This window comes from Colius striatus, chromosome W, assembly GCF_028858725.1.
Source record: "Colius striatus isolate bColStr4 chromosome W, bColStr4.1.hap1, whole genome shotgun sequence".
NCBI classification, from domain to species: Eukaryota; Metazoa; Chordata; class Aves; order Coliiformes; family Coliidae; genus Colius; species Colius striatus.
In genome coordinates, this window is record NC_084789.1 from 5,751,866 (window position 1) to 5,768,750 (window position 16,885).

Consider the following 16,885-nt stretch of genomic DNA (forward strand, 5'->3'; position numbering starts at 1 on the left):
TGGAGTACTGTCATGGAGGGTTACAATTAAGGGCACAAGGGGGTTTATTTCAGTTCAATTTCAGGAGTAATATTTGCATTTGAGAAAGCTACAAAGATTTTTGGGTTTTTATTTCAATAACAGACATTTGCAACATTCTCCAATGCATAGATGTACATTTCCTCTTGCACTTTCTGCTAACATTAAATTCCATGAAAGACCTAATTGTTTCTGTGCAGTGACTGAATAGCAAATAATTTCCATTTCAGATCCTCTACAGGGCAACTGGTAGAATCACAGAAATTCAAGGATGTACTCAGTCATGCTTAGGAGAAGAATACTGATATGCCCAGATGTGACAACAGGAAAACCCCAAATTGACATGTACCTTTATATTTGCAAGAGGCTTAAAGCAGACAGAACCCTCTCTGTAATGCATCCAATATGCTTAAAATGTGTATGATCTTGTTAATAACACCAAGTTAATAACACCTAGTTTTCACATGAACTTCCTTTTAGTAGTGCTACTGCTTCTGCCCAAAACACACAATCAGATCACATTGTGTAGTATATAAAATGTTACTCAAGCTTGTAAATGAGTTATTTTATCAGATACTTCATTGTCAGAATAAAATGGTTCCATAAGCCCCAAAATAATGCACATATCACATTTACTTAGCCAGAGCACTGAAGGAGTGGCTGAAAGACTTAGCAGCTAGATGAAGTAGAGTCTGTACAAAAACTTCTATTTTCAAAGGATTGAAGGTGAATCCTTCATCTATAAGTTTAAAGTTAAAACAATACGTACTTCAAGTAGAGGTTGCTCCAAAATCTTTAAAGATCATTTCTGTAAAAATAATTAAAACAATAAATTTTCAATGACTGGATTTTGCAAGGCTGAACAAGGACTTCATAAATATCTTCTGAAAGGTGCAGACCTTGGGTCTTCCATCTGTCATGGAGAAAACATGTAAACATAGTTTCAGGCTAACAAGAAATAGCAGCAGAGACAGCTATGCTAGTGGCATCTGACAGCACTGATGGAGAGAAACAGAGAACAACAGCTGGAGATGCTGCAGAAGCCTGCATTGCGTTGAAGACAAGGCAGACCATAGAGCATTGGAAAAGGGGAATGGATGAGAAGAGAGGAAACTGCAGATTATAATACAGAGGTTGGGTATAATAAATGGTTGGGGAAGGGGGGACAGCAATTGTGCATAGGGGATGTGGGACACTTGAGGTGAATGGTTCCTTGGACACTGCTGTAGACCTGATGGCAACAACAGATAAGAAGAGGAATATCAATTACTATGTGGTCTTTATAGAAAATCAAGGAAAAAAATAGTGGCTCTCAAGAAAAAAGGCTCACTGCTGATCTGGGCCTGTGTAACAGAACACTTACAAGTACTGCAGTATTACACATGCTGTCCCTATGTCTTAAAGATCACTCCTCAAATCTGTAGCTCACACCCCTCTCACACACCAAAAGCACATTGGCTTTGGAAATTGTGGTGGTTTAGGCTGATGTCCACCCAGTCATAAAATCACTCCCCCTTCTAAACTAGACAGGAGAGAGAGAAAGAAATATAGCAAACAGCTTGTGAGTTGAGAGAAGGACGGAGAGATCACTCAGCAATTACCAACATGGGCAAAACAGACTCAACTTAGGGAGAAAAAGGTCTGATTTATTAGAGAAACAATAAGAGCGGGAAGATGAGAAATAAAATTGAATCTTAAAAAACACCTCCCCCACCCCTCTCTCTTCCCGGGACTCCCCTTCCTTCCCCCCAGCGGCACAGGGGATGGGGGTTGTGGTCAGTTTATTACAGATGGACTTTTGCCACTGCTTCTTCTCAGGGAGAGGCTTCATCACACTTCCCACTGCTACACTGTGGGGTCCCTCCCACAGGAGACAGTTCCTCATGAACTTCTCCAGCATGGGCCCTTCCCATGGGCTGCAGCTCCACACGAACTGCTCCGGCATGGGGCCTTCCACAGGGGCAGCTCCTCACACACTGCCCCAGCGTGGGTCATCCACCGGGAGAACAGTCCTTCAGGTACCACCTGCTCCAGCCTGGGTCTCTCACAGGATCACAAGTCCTGACAGCAAACCTGCTCCAGCGTGGGTGCCTCCCCCAAGGACTCCCAGGTCCTGCCAGGAACTTTCTCCAGGATTAACTTCATACAGAGTCACAGCCTCCTTCAGGCATCCACCCACTCCGGTGTGGGCTCCTCCCCCTCCTTCTCCACTGACCTTGGTGTCTGCTGAGATGTTTTCACTTTCTCCCTCCTTATTGCTGCTGCAGTTTAGCAACTGCGCAACAACTTCTCCTTCTCAAATATGTCCTTCACAGAGGCGTTACCTCCATCACTAATTGGCCAGGCCTGGGTCAGGTGCAGGGTCTAGCTTAGAATTGACTGGCCCTAACTCTGTGAGCTACAGGGAAACTTCTGGCAACTGTTTTTGATTAAAGAAGCCACCCCTGTACTCCCCTGCTACCAAAAAACCTGGCCCAGGCAAAACCACTATAGAAATCGGGCATTAGGTGTGGTTGGACCAACAGCAAAGCTGGAAAGAACCTGAGCAAAGTCCTGTTGTGAGAATGCCAGTTTTTCTATTTTTTTTCCTATTGTATCTAGCAACAGGACAAGGGGTAATGGGATGAAGCCGGAACACAAAAATTTCCATTTAAATATAAGAAAAAACTATTTTACTGTGATGGTGACAGAGCACTGGAACAGGCTGCCCAGGGGGGGTTGTGGAGTGTCCTTCCTTGGAGGTCTTCAAGACCTGCCTGAACATGTTCCTGTGCGACCTGATCTAGGTTGACCTGCTTCTGCAGGGGGGTTGGATTAGATGATCTCTAAAGGTCCCTTCCAACCCTACCATTCTATGATTTAGATCTAGAGAAAGCTTAGACAGACAGGGTGTTATTTTTAAATGCTATGGGACTATATCAACTGGAGGCAAGTTCTTAAGTAGGGCAAAGGCACTGGATCTTCAGGACAAAGCTGACACCATTAAAGCTTAAGATGAAAGCAAAGAAAAGCATTAAAAATCCTTCATGTCACCTCTGTGGAAGAATCCATGTCAACGGCCAGATTGCTTCTAATAACTAGAACAGATCTGTGTCTGTACATGACAAGAACAGAAGGAACACTGAAAACTATATGTTACTTGAATTTATTGTTAAACTGAAATCAACTATTAGGAAAGCATACAGTTCAGTTATCAGCAGAAACCATAACTATGGGACAGTGACATGATTTAGATGCAAAATTAATGAACATCTTGCAATGCCTAATATCAGATATCCTTACCATTGTTGTCATCCTTATTTGGATTAAGCACATCTTTTAAAATGTTGAAGATTTCATCATTACTGCCTTATTTTTAATTGCAATTGTTAAACAGAGTGCTACAGTATACCCAGGAAGAGACCCTAAATGAAAACAGAAAGCTCTTAAAATCCTTTTCAAGACTAGTATGGAATTAATATTTTTACATCAGCACGTTTCTCAGAGAAGCATGTGCACTTCACAGTTATCCCCAAAACTTGCTGCTCCCAATACCACTGTCCACATGACCATTCCATAAAATTAATCAACAGGTTTTCTATTGTTCACAAATTCAAGCTCTTCTGTAGCACCTTCAGATTTGAGGGGGGAATAATTACCCCGATTAAAAATTCTTTCTAATTTCCATCAGCTTCTTGCAAATTCAATACTTACCTTCATTTACTCACTTATCTCTGCCTTTAATAATGACAGATCCTTCACATGATTTGCTGCCTCTCTGCTTGCATCATTAAACCACATTTTTTTAGGAAAATCTTTTATTAAGTGCCTCATTCATTCAAAAACAAAATCATATTATATTTTGCTACATTCATTTCTGCACAGTATTTTGCCTGAATGATGGAAATAAATGAAATTTTCTTTTTTTAGACTCCTGGCAAACCAAAGCAATACTGTAGCACCTAGACTACAGTTACTTCAGCATGATTTAACTTCATACAGCTAGAAATATTTTTTTCTTATTTTAGAAAAAAAAAGTTTTTGATTAGAAAAAAAAAGTTTAGATTAGAAAGATCCATACATAGCGATAGATCAAAATCAAGCATATTTATAAAGTTCTCTTTCATGAAGTTAAGTGACTTGACACTCAAGCTAGGATATCCCCTTGCTTTGAAACAAATTGCTTGGAATTGAAGTTTCATTAACTTAAATACTTACTATTGCTTTCATCTCCATATTTGTAAATACACACTGGGCTTGCAGGACTGAGGACAGAAAAGCCTGGAGGAACAATGTCTATTATTCTCTGATAGTAGGAAAGCCTACAAAAAGTAAGTTTTACAGCAGTAGGATAATAATTGCATATCATCATCAGGGCTGACTCAACTCACTGATTTAAAGTATTTTTCCTATTTTTTAATTTGGACTGTGCAAAAAATAAAATCAAAATACTCAATGCAATGGTAATTCCTGACAGATAGCAAGAGTTAATTTAATCAAAACTTGAATTTCATCCTCACACAAGTCTAAGATGCTACAGGGACAACTAGCAAAATACCAAAACACAGGGGAAGATATTAAACCAAAAAGCTTCATTTTACCTTTCATCTTACTTACCTTACAAAAACTGTATTCCTCTACTAAATTCACAGTAAAATCAAGGAGAGACACAGACAAAATGAAATCTTTTTGCAGCACAATTTCACACTTCATATACTAAAATCTCACAAAACAAGAAGTACATTTTTTGCATGTAAATTACTGAATTACATAGGTTCTTTGAAAATTTTTCTCTTGCACACACTCTCCTATATCCCCCATTTCCACAGTCATTATCCCAATCCTGACAGGTGTTGTGCTTTTGCAGCTTCTTTTTAAGGTCCATGAGAACTGGAGATGCCCAGAACAATCAAAATATTTATCTTAAACTAGAGATATAATAAATCCTTAAGTTTCTGTGAATAACCACTGTTTTCCAGCAAACTATCCAAAATCTTTATCCTTCCCTGTCTGCCCTATTATCAACTCTTTTTACCTGTCCTTTTTAATTTGTACCTAGAAGAATGTCACCTCCACTTGCTATACCTTTGTCCTCCAGTCCTTTAGGAAAAACAGTATCATACAACAAATATACTATAACAAAATTGAGCAATACAACAGAACAGATTTTAGCTAAAAAAGTTAACTGAGAAAATATGTGGAGAAAAAATGAGGGAGCATGGACATGGATCCCGGGGTATAATGTTGGGCCTGGTGGGGCAAGGCAGTCTGAGTTCTAGTTATATGAATTTAATGCACAATCAAGACCAGAGTCAGAGCCATGGTTAAAGTAGTTGCTGTCACATAGTCAGCGAAGACAGCAGGCCGCTTTCTGCTCCTTCAAGGTCAGGCTATTTTCAGCTAACGAGCTAACAGCTCAAGGTGGAAAACAACTTCGGAGAAAAACAAGATGGGAAAATGTGAGGGAGCTTATTTATCGCAGAAACCGCAAGTAGGATGAACATAAGAATGTAATCTATTAGTTGATGTCGCTGAGCTAGCTTTGAAGCTGCTGGATATAAGTTAGAGCCTGCTCTCAATAAAGAAGAAGATTTCTGCTATCACTCACATTGAGTAGGACTGATTTCTTCCCACCCAGCTGAGAATCGGACCCTGGGTTGATCGCCACATGAAGTAGGCTTGGAGCTGTTTTTTCAGGCTTCGAGCCTGGGTTTTTCAGGCTTTGAGTCTGGGTTTTTCAGACTTAGAGTCTGGTTTCAGACTTAGAGTCTGGTTTCAGGCTTCGAGCCTGGTTTCAGGCTTTGAGCCTGGATTTTTCAGGCTTCGAGACTGGTTTCAGGCTTCGAGCCTGGGTTTTTCAGACTTAGAGTCTGGTTTGCAGACTTCAAGTCTGGTTTTTCAGGCCAAGAGCCGAAAACTTCGCGTCAAAAATATGTATGCTTAAGAGAAGAGTCACATTAAAAGGAATGTGTCATTATCTGAAAGCAATGGTCAAACTTCAATTTAACATAACTACAAAAGCAAGATGTTTGGAAGTCTTACTTACCTCATGCATTTTTCTAAAACCTCTTTCACAAATTTGGATTTGGGCTTCTCAGGGTCCTGATTAAGACAGTCTGACCTATCAAAGAAAACGACAACAACAACAAAAAACCCAAAATAAACCACACAATAATTTCTAACAAATGTATTTGTGTTGTAATCTGTTTTAAGCTGATAAAACAGGTAGGGAACATTCACTGGATAATCAAAATTCATAAAATCATTCAGATTGAAAAGAATCTCAGGAGGCTATACACTTCAACTTCCTGCTCAAAGCATGGTCAACAATGAATTCAAATCAGGTCGCTCAGGGTTTTGTCCAGTCAGTTCTGAAAACCTTCAAGGATGGAGATGCCACAACCTCTCTGGGTCTCTGCTTTAGTGCTTATCCTCAGAATGAAATATGTTACTTTATATCCACATAGAATCTCCCCTGTTTGATGTTATGGCCACTGTCTCTTTTCCTCCTGTCATGCATCTCAGTTAGGAGACTGGCCTCACCCTCTCAGTAACCTCCTCATAGTTATTAGAAGGCTACTATTAGGTCCCCCTGAAGCCTTCTTTTTCTCTAGGCTGAACAAGCACAGTTCCCTCAGCCTGTGCTGCAGACTTGATCAGCTTGGTAGCCTTCTGATTAACTTCCACCAGTTTCCCAATGTCTGTCTTGTATTGGGGGGGGGGGGGGGGCAAAACTGGACACAGTACTCTAAATGAGGTCTAACAAGTGCCAAGTAAAGGGGAATAATCATTTCTCTCGATATACTGAATGCACTCCTGTTGATACAACTCAGGATACTGTTTGGCCTTTGTTTAACATATTGTTAAGCAGGAGCCCCTAAGTCCTGGAGCTGCTCCCCAACCAATCAGTCTCCTGCCTGCACCATTGCAGGGGGCTAGTTCATTCCAAGTATAGGACTCAACATATGTCCTTGGAGAATTTGGAAAGGTTCCTCTCAGGCCATTTCTCTAACCTGAATAGGTCCCTCGGAATTACAGTCCTATCCTCAAGCATATCAACTGCATCCCCAAATGTAATGCTGTTTGCAGGCATTCTGTCTCCTCCAGATCATTAATAAAGTTCTTAAATAGGACAGGTCCCAGGATTGACCCCTATAGTACTCCACTTGTAAACAAGCTCCAGGTATAGTACAAATCACTAATCACTACCCTCTGATCCTGACAAGACAGACAAGTTTTCATCCATCTAGATGATAACAGTCCAATTTGGATACAAGGATTCTTTAGGAGACCATATGTGAGAGAGCAATTAATGTGTATTGCACTGTGCCTGGGTGGGGATGAGGAGAGAGTAGAGTGCTTATGGGTAAAAATTAATGGCCACGGCAAGGCAGGTGATATTTTTGTAGGAGTTTGCTACAGGCCACCTGATGAGGAGGAGGAAGTGGATGAGGCCTTCTATGAAGAGCTGAGATATGCCTCACAATCACAATCCCTGGTCCTCATGGGGGACTTCAACCACCCGGATATTTGCTGGGATAGCCACACAGCCAAGCACACACAGTCCAGGAGGTTCCTACAGATTGTTGATAACTTCCTGTCACAGATGACCGAGGAACCAACAAGGAGGGATGTACTGCTAGACCTGGTACTGACGAATAGAGAGGGCCTGGTTGGGGATGGAGGGGTTGGAGGCAACCTCGGCTGCAGTGACCATGAGATGGTAGAGTTCAAGATCCTGTGTGGAAGGGGCAGAACACAAAGCAGGACCGTGACCCTGGATTTCAGGCTAGCCGAGACGACTTTGGCCTCTTCAAAGATCTACTTGGACGGATCTCATGGGATATGATTCTAGAAGGCAGAAGTGCCCAAGAGAGCTGGTCAATCTTCAAGCACCACTTCCTCCAAAGCCAGGATCAGTGTGTCCCAATGTGCAAGAAAGGAGGAAAAAGAGGTAGGAGGCCTCCATGGATGAGCAAGGATCTGCTGGGACAATTCAGGCAGAATGCAGCCATCTATGAGAGGTGGAAACAGGGGCTGGCTTCTTGGGAAGAGTATAGGAACATTGCCAGGGCATGCAGGGGTTCAACTAGGAAGGCTAGAGACCTCCTAGAATTAAATTTAGCCAGGGATGTTAAGGACAGCAATAAGGCATTTTTCAAGTACATCAACAGCGGGGAATGTGGGCCCGCTGCTAAATGCTGAGGGTGCCCTGGTGTCTGAGGATGCAGAGAAGGCCGAAGTACTGAATGCCTTCTTTGCTTCAGTCTTTACAGCCAAGGCTGACACTCAGGAAGCCCAGTCCGGCAAGGATAACAGGATGGCCAGGACAGCAGAGGAGTTGCCCTGGGTGGAAGAGGAAGAGGTTAAAGACTTGTTGGCCAAGCTTAAGGCTCATAAGTCAATGGGTCCTGATGGGATGCATCCTAGAGTGCTGAGGGAGCTGGCCAATGTGATTGCTAAGCCTCTCTCTATCATTTTTGAACAATCATGGAGGACAGGTGAGGTGCCTGAGGACTTGACAGAGGCCAATGTCACGCCAGTCTTCAAAAAGGGCAGGAAGGACAACCCAGGAAACTACAGACTGGTCAGCCTCACCTCCATGCCTGGAAAAGTGATGGAACAAGTCACCCTGAATGTTATCACTGAACATATGAAGGATAAGATGGTTATGAGGGGGAGTCAACATGGCTTCACCAAGGGGAAATCCTGTTTGACTAACCTGATATCTTTCTCTGAGTGCATAACCGGCTGACTAGATGAGGGGAGAACAGCAGACGGGAGGGGAGAACTGGGACGACTGGCTGATTCCCCAGTAGGCTGTGCTGCCTTTCAGCGGGATCTCGACTGGCTTGAGAGTTGGGCAGACCCTATATCTGACCCAGGCCTGGCCAATTAGTGATGGAGGTAACGCCTCTGTGAAGGACATATTTGAGAAGGAGAAGAAGTTGTTGCGCAGTTGAAAAACTGTAGCAGCAACAGAGAGGGAGAATGTGAAAACATCTCCGCAGACATCAAGGTCAGTGAAGAAGGAGGGAGAGGAGGGTGCTTAGGCACTGAAAAGGCTCCCCTGTGATATGTGGTGAGAACCATGGTGAAGCAGATTGTCCCCCTGCAGTCCATGGAGGACCAACGGGAAGCAGAGACCCATTTGCAGCCCATGGAGGACCCCACACTGGAGCGAGTGGATGCCTGAAGGAGGCTGTGACTCCGTAAGAAGTTCATCCTGGAGCAAGTTCCTGGCAGGACCTGGGAGTTCGTGGGGGAGGCGCCCACACTGGAGTAGGTTTGCTGTCAGGACTTGTGATGACCCACGCTGGGGCAGTGTGTGAGGAGATGCCCCCATGGGAGGTCCCATGCTGGAGCAGTTCGTGTGGAGCTGCTGCCCATGGGAAGAATCCACATTGGAGAAGTTCATGAGGGACTGTCTCCTGTGGGAGGGACCCCACAGTGTAGCAGTGTGATGAGGTCTCCCTCTGAGAAGAAGCAGTGGCAAAGTCCATCTTTAATGAACTGACCACAAGCCCCATCCTCCATACCCTGCACCGCTGGGAGGGGAGGAAAGGGAGTCCCGGGAAGAGGAGGAGTGGGGGGAGTTGTTTTTAAGATGGTTTTATTTCTCATCTCCCTGCTTTTATTGTTTCTTTAATAAATCAAATCTTTTTCTCCCTAAGTTGAGTCTGTTTTGCCCATGTTGCTAATTGCCGAGTGATCTCTTCGTCCTTAACTCACAAGCTGTTTGTTATATTTCTCTCTCTCTCTCCTGTCTAGTTTAGGAGGGGGAGTGATTTTAGGACTAGGTGGACATCAGCCTAAACCACCAGTCTTTTTGGCACCCAACGTGGGGCTCAAGTCTGTGGTGTTTGGAGCAACAACCTTGCTTATCTTTTTACTCCCAGTTCACTGGGGCCTCTGCCATCCTAACAAGGGTGGGGGTGAATGGGGGCACCAAGCGACAGACTGTCGTGGTGCTGCTGTGCTAGCTGGACCAAACCACGACACCATATAAAAAGCTTTTCTAAAGTCAAGGTGAATGACATTCACTGCTCTCCCTTCATCAACAAATTCAGTCCTTTCATTATACAAGGCAATGAGGTTGATCAGGCATGATTTACCCTTGGTATACCCATACTGAATGTTTCCAGTAAGCTTATCCCTTGTGTTCAGAATGTGTTCCAAGAGTACTTGCTCCATGATTTTCCCAGTGAGATTGACAGGCTTATAGTTCCACAGATTGTTCTGTTCGTCTTTTTTGAAAATGGGTGCAACATGTGCCTTTCTCCAATTATCAGGGACCTCTCCTGATCTACAGAGCCTTTCAAAAACAACAGTGAGCAGCTTCACAATGAAATCAGTCAGCTCTCCCAGCACCCTCAGGTGCATCCCATTTGGTCCCATGAATTTGTATGGATTGAGATTTCTCAAGAGATTCCCAACTTGATCCTGTTTCCATTAGGTAATTCTTATCACATCCTCAAGCAGTTCTTTCTTGTTAGTGAATAGCATATTCAGCTGTGTGTCACTCCTGGTTAGCCCATCCAGTACCTGTGTCAGGAAATTATTCCTGACATCCTCCAGAAATCTCCTTGACTTACTTGCATCCCTCTGTGTTGCCCTTCCAGCAGATGTCATGGAGGTTTTAGTCCTCCATAAAGAACAGGGTCTGTAATCCAGAGAATACCTCCAGTTTTTTACAGATGACTGACCACTTTCTAATCCTGATCAGATGGTTTGTAACTCCCACCATGATGTCACCCTCACTGGCTTCTCCTCCCATCTTGACCAACAAGCTCTCAATCATCCTGTTGCTCATTCCATAGAAGTCCATGTATTCAATCTAGTCCTTTACATAGAAGGCAACTCCTTTCCTCTTCTTCTCTGCTTCTCTGGCAGTGTTACTAGTGCCCACATGGATGAGTCACGAGGTAATAGTCCAAGGGCCAGACAAGTCTTAACAGTCTCTCTACAACTACCCTGGATATGGGCCCTTACCAAGAAACAAACCTTCCATGACAGTATGTCTGGTCAGCAGATGGGTGTCTCCATCCCCTGCAGAAAGGGATCTCCAACCATTAACATCCACTGCTTCCTCATGGTGCTAATGCACATTTCATGCTCAGATGTCTCTGAAACCTTCCTTACAGAGTCTGTTCCCCTGCATTAGCTATTACAGGACTGTACTGATCCTCTAAGTTCATATATAAGGGCAGAGAAGAAGCCTTTCTACTGCTCCAGAAGTTACAAGTCTCCAGTCTCCCCCATCATGGCTATCTTCATCCACCACTGGTTTAAATATAGCTTCTTGCTGTCCCTTCTTCCTTGCACTACAGGTGTGCTCTGGTCTTTACAAGATTTCTATGCAGACCCTGTTGATCTGTTTGCCTTCCCTAATGCTACAACAGCCTGCTCACCTTACACAGCTCCTTAACCTGACGACTCTGCTTTTTGATCAGAGCACATCTCTCACATGGAAAACCACCACTACCTCCTGCTTCAAGCAATTCCTGCAGCCCCAGACCTCGACAGTGACATTCTTCCTCTAAAGCTCCATCTGGAACAAGGCTTTTAATTCACCAGGGGTGTTATTTCCAACCAATGCTGGAGACAGAGCTCTGTGACACATAACCACCATTGCTGTACAGCCTCACAGTGGCGTGCTGACTGCCCTGCTAACTGCTTCTGTTTTCTGGGAAGCTGCATTTCTGCTTATCAGCTAAACAAGCATCATCCACAGTAGCTGATCAAGAGATTACTCCCTAGTCATCAGTGGTTTAGACTTTCATGGTTTACAGTGTACACAATCTGAAGATGGGGAGCTGTTCTATCACTATTTCTTTATTGGCCATTAGCAATCTTAGAAATCCCTTCTTCATAAGGTAACATTTTGAATGGCTTCTCTGAAAAAAATAAAGCAGTGTTTGCTCTGCTGGTTAGACTTCTTTCCTGAGGAAACAAAGCTTGTATGATTTCACTGTGTTCCTGCAATTTTGGGGTTCTTAGCTGATATTAAATACATTTCAGAGAAAGAAAATTCTCAAAGACAGTTATATTCTTAAAAGTTTTGTGAAAACTGGCAGCTTGGTAGAGATATATCCACATCAGTGTTCCCAAAAAAGGGAATGCAGGCAATGAAAAAACAGCTATTTGGAGGTTCCCACTTGGTCAGTCAACATGGACAAACTTGATAAGCAGCAAACGTGCAACTCCCAATTGATACAACACAGGAGACACAAGTAAATCTGAAGTAACACATCAGATACAGGGCTGCACCCCTCTTCCCAGGGACACCTAGGCACATTGGCTATGGGATACAGGTATGGTAGCAGGCTGCAGAAGTTATACTGTAGGGAAGACTGAGACTCCATGTAATATTTCTTTATATGTGGGAGCAAGACAGGATGGGAGTAAAGAAAAGGCATAGTACCTGGAATACAAGACTTTGGGAAAGTTGTGCTTAGACACTGAGGAGATACAGAGAGCTCCTGCTAGAAGTGAAAAGATCAAGATTCAGAGGGAGGGTAGAGGGTGTCAGGAAGACACTCAGAGTGAGGTTACACATATGAATGCAGGGAGCCAAAGGCAAATTACTGATAAGAAGGAGAACTCTTCTGAAAAGCTTGCAGACAACTGACTGAGGTGATAAGGACAAAAATCTACAAGTAAATCAGGTTTCCACTGTTTATAGAACACAGTACTGCTTGGATATTTATTACAGAAAACTGAGATTGTTTTTATAGTGACTGTTACCAACTTTGTCTACCAAAGAATGGTAGTAAACTGGTGGGAGGGAGGAGTCAAAAGTGTTAGTGAAAAACAGATAATAGAACCACTATGTTGGGACATTTGCTGGATAAGTTTGAAGGTTTAAGTTCTGATGGGAGACAGAGATTGACTTACCAATCTTCCCAGCTGAAAGTTACTCAGGTGGTGGGAAAACCAGTTAATAAACCTTTTTTTAAAAAAAGAGGAAAGTCCTTTTAAAAATCAGAACTGAAAAAAAAACCCAAAAATCCCAAATAAAAAAATTCCCCACAAACCTCCTAATTGAAGTAGAATACATCTATAAGAAAATCTCAAAGATAAGCCCAAACCTTCCAATATGCAGTCATTAATGCATTAAATAGACATTGATGTTGACTCATACAAAAAGACTGAATTGAGAGTCAAAAGCCAGCCTTTATGGATGAATGTGCAGTTTCATGCAAATCTCTCTTGTTTTAGTGCAAATCATGGAATCATCTATAGGTTTTCACATTTTTGCATAGTAATTTTAATTCTACATAATACAGTCCACTCAAACCTTCCCAAAAACCCACTTCCAACCCTTTCCTTCTTCAGGTCAATAGGGAGGATGAAGTACTACATAACAGAAGAGGGTATGTACATAGAAGAGTTGTCATAGTTTTTATAGCTGCACTGTATAGCTAATCAGACTAATGACTTTGAAGGAAAGAGCTTCCAGAGGAAGAAAGGCAAATGTCAGTCTGTCCCTTATCTTCTGAATTAAAGAATTTATAGAAGCATCATACAGGGCATAATGTATTTGCTAGAAAACTACAAGAATGCATTTGTAACTCTTAGGTATTTGAAGTATTTGCTTTACAAAATTGTTAATCTTGTAGAAGTACTAGCTTTACCAAACTGCTAATCTTGTAGAGTTGCAAGAAACCTTCATTGCAGAACATCTAACTCTTAGAAGCAAGAACAGAACTTATCTTGGACCAATAAGAGTGAGACAAATAAATAGCAATCACTCAAGCCTGGAGGAAGACTGGTTCGATCCTGTCCTGCAGTTTAGACAAACACCAGGAAGCCAAAGGTGAAAAATACACTGTGAGGAAGACTCAGATCTTCATCCTCAGCAACCCCTGATGACCACCGGAAGGAGGCATGATGGAGATGTAACCTGGGCAGACTGAGGCGGGACAATGGGAGGAACTAATGATAATGAGTCCTTGGAAGTAATTAGTATAACCCTACCTTTGCTAAAAAATGTAATGAATATGCAGATCTAGTCTGTATAAATATAGAAAGTTTTGCTTTAAACGGTGCACACACTTGGTGGAGCGATCCTCTGTGTGCCCAGCACTGCAATAAAGAATACCTGCTTGATACCTACATTGGCTATTGAGTCCTGAATCGCACCTTCTCGGCATCCCTTCTCTTCAGATGGCTCAAGTCTAGAGCCCCAAAAACATTTTGTACAGAACCAAACTATATATCAAGGATTTCAGATGATCCTTTTAAAAAATGCATCAATATCCAATGCACAAGAAAAATGAGAAACATTTTCTGTTGTCCCCAAAATATATACTTACCTGTTTATACATGTAGTATTCATTGTATCCAAGCGCATGTAAAGCATTTCTATGGCTTGTGCAAGCTGAAAGTTTCGTATTAAAGTTAACAGAGAAGCACCTGAAATCATAAGTTACTCTCTCAATTTTTCAGAGATGATTTCAGGTCTCTACTGACAGCTCCCTGTTTCTATATCATGATTTATCCCATTTTGAAAAGGGCACAGGAATAAACAATGAAGAATGAAGTTTTCTCCAAAAAGTAACATCTGTTCTCTAATCCAAGTCTTTGGTTTTTCTTCCATTAATTACAGTGAGATCATTAATTGCTTTTTTTGGAAGCCAGAATCCCCACTATGAGACAACAAAAACTACACACTAATTATATGAATGGACATCAACCTTATTATGGACCACGTTTTCATGATCTCACAGTTTTAACTTTACACGCTCCTGTTGCTGCCTAATCAATGGACCATCTTTGCTCATCATTAACAGCTTGAGAAAGTATGTCCATATTGGCCTGATGCAAAGACCATGGCCAACAAAACCCGATTTTTTGTTGCTATATCCCTATTGATTCTTAATGCAAACAGGTCCCCACAATTTTAGGGATAGTCTCAGTAAGAGTTTAGGCTATGTGATTACAATCACTGCGTGATTTCAAGCAGTAGAATAAACATTTGGGAATGGAATTACCAGTAGGTATGTCTGTTAGTCCTCCATTCTCAGTGACTGTAGTTCATTAACCACAATTTTGAACTACAAAGAAAAAGAGGTCAATGCAACACTCAGAATTAGCTAGGAGCTGATATTTCCTTCCTGACCATTAGTTACTCTTTGACATGAGAAATTATTATTTTTATGAATATTCCTAGTCCATATCAGTGCAAACTCAAACAGGTTAATTTGAAATTATCCATTTCAGTGAAAAGTGTAGTAGACTAGGAGCACTCATATCACTGTGTATTGGGTCTGGGGTGGTGATTTTCCACAGCAGCCCTTGTAGTTCTGTGTCTTTTGTTGGTAGCTAAAAATGTATATTGATAGCACATCAATGTTTTGGCTACTGCTTGTGCAGCATCAAGGCTGTCACTCCAGCATTTCTTCCCCCACCTTCACCAGTGGGCAGGATCCTGGGAGGGGCCACAGCCAGGACAGCTGACCCAGGCTGACCAAGGAGATATTCAATATCATATGATATAAGCTCAGCAATATAAACAATATAAATATAAGAGGAGCAGGAAGGGGAAGGCATTTGTGATTCACAGCATCACAGAATCTTATGGGTTGGAAGGGATCTCAAAAGATCATCTAGTCCAATCTTCCTGTCAGAGCAGGACCACCTACAGTAGGTCACATAGGAACTCATCCAGGTGGGTTTTTAATGTCTCCAGAGAAGGAGATTCAGCAACCCATCTGGACAGCATGTTCTAGTGCTCCATCACCCTCACAGTGAAGAAATTCTTCCTTGTATTTCTTTGGAACCTCTTGTGTTTCAGTTTATACCCATTGCCCCTTGTCCTATCATTGACCATCATTGAGAAGAGCCTGTCTCCATCCTCCTGACACCTACCCTTTTACATATTTGAGGTCACCCCTCAATCTCCTCCAAGCTAAAGAGCCCCAGCTCCCTCAGCCTTTCATCATAAGGGAAATGCTCCACTCCCCTAATCATCTTGGTGGCCCTATGCTGAACTCTTTCCAGCAGCTCCCTGTCCTTCTTGAACTGAGGGACCCAGAACTGGACACAATATTCCAGATGTGGTCTCATGAGGGCAGAGTAGACAGGGAGGAGAACCTCTCTTGACCTGCTAACCACAGCCTTTCTAATACACCCCAAGATGCCAGTGGCCCTCTTGGCCACGGGGGGACATTGCTGGCTCATGGTTGTTATAAATTGCTTTGATAAAGTTCACTAACCAATTTAAGTGACTCATAGATCAAATTTATTAAGTAAGTGGCAAATAAGCAAAACAGCGCTGGGCGGCTGGGACACTCTGCTCCACCAACAGCACGCAACACCCCCTTCCCCCGGATCACAGTCCTTTTATACAATCCTTATCAGTCGGATGCATCGCTCCCTGGTGTACTCTGTGCGTGTGCCCGTCTTGTTACTAGGGTGCTGAAGACGACAGGAGACAAGCCCACCCTGTAGTGCAACAAGTCTCAACTTTATTTGCAAAGATACAGCTCTTTTACAGATACAATAATCAGGCTCATACATATTGCAAAAGCTAAGCTCATCATTGGTTCCCAGTTAGATGCAAACCTCGCCCTTGTTTCAATATACTCCATATATTTGTGGCTGCTTAACCCAAACTAAGCTCCTGTTTTCTCATCCTGTTATCATACAACTCTCTTGCTCTCACGTCCTTGAGCAAGGGTCCAATATCTTATTGCTTAATGCTTACTGCCTAAGCAGCTGTATTCTATCATGTCCTCTTTCCTCTAGCCAAGTCTCCACAAAAATCCCCACAGATGTGTATAAATGAAACCCTATGTAATGAATACTGCCGTTTGGCTTTTAGGTAGAGATGCCTTAAGCCAAATGGGCTTTCGTCTGTCAAATGAAAATTTTTAATGGTGGC

The 16,885-nt window shown here is 42.5% G+C and overlaps 1 pseudogene; it reads right to left on the minus strand.

The window, feature by feature from the left end:
- Window positions 1-650: 650 nt before the first annotated feature.
- On the minus strand, window positions 651-16,182 carry LOC133628588 (nuclear cap-binding protein subunit 1-like; annotated as a pseudogene).
- Between the last annotated feature and the right edge of the window lie 703 nt (window positions 16,183-16,885).